Below are 430 nucleotides of genomic sequence, written 5' to 3'. Positions count from 1 at the left end.
CTTGAATAAGTCGCCCCCTAGCGGCCCGAGGCAGTGGTTGCATCCGGAGGCGTCCGCGCGCACAGCCACCTGTGACATAAGAGTTTGTGAGTATGAACCCCGGTGGATCGGAGTCGGGGAGAGGGATCCATCTGCTGGACACTGCCACTAATACTACTGCAGTTCATAGGAAAAATTCATATATGCTGAAAATAAACCAGGGCATTATTTTTTTTCGTTTCTTTCTCTTAATATGTCCTATAAATAAAGCTGCCCTGTTACATTACATTACACGTCATCCAAAGCGACTTACATTGCATTATAACCCATGGTACATTTTGCCTAGAGAGTAATTAGGGGTTAGGTGTCTTGCTCAGGGACACTTTGACATGGCACATGGGGCCGTAGGGATTCGACCCGCCAACCTTGCGGTAACAGCGCATCACACTAC

Source organism: Pungitius pungitius, chromosome 12 (genome assembly GCF_949316345.1).
Source record: "Pungitius pungitius chromosome 12, fPunPun2.1, whole genome shotgun sequence".
Lineage (NCBI taxonomy): Eukaryota > Metazoa > Chordata > Actinopteri > Perciformes > Gasterosteidae > Pungitius > Pungitius pungitius.
Note: the sequence above shows the minus strand (reverse complement) of the source record.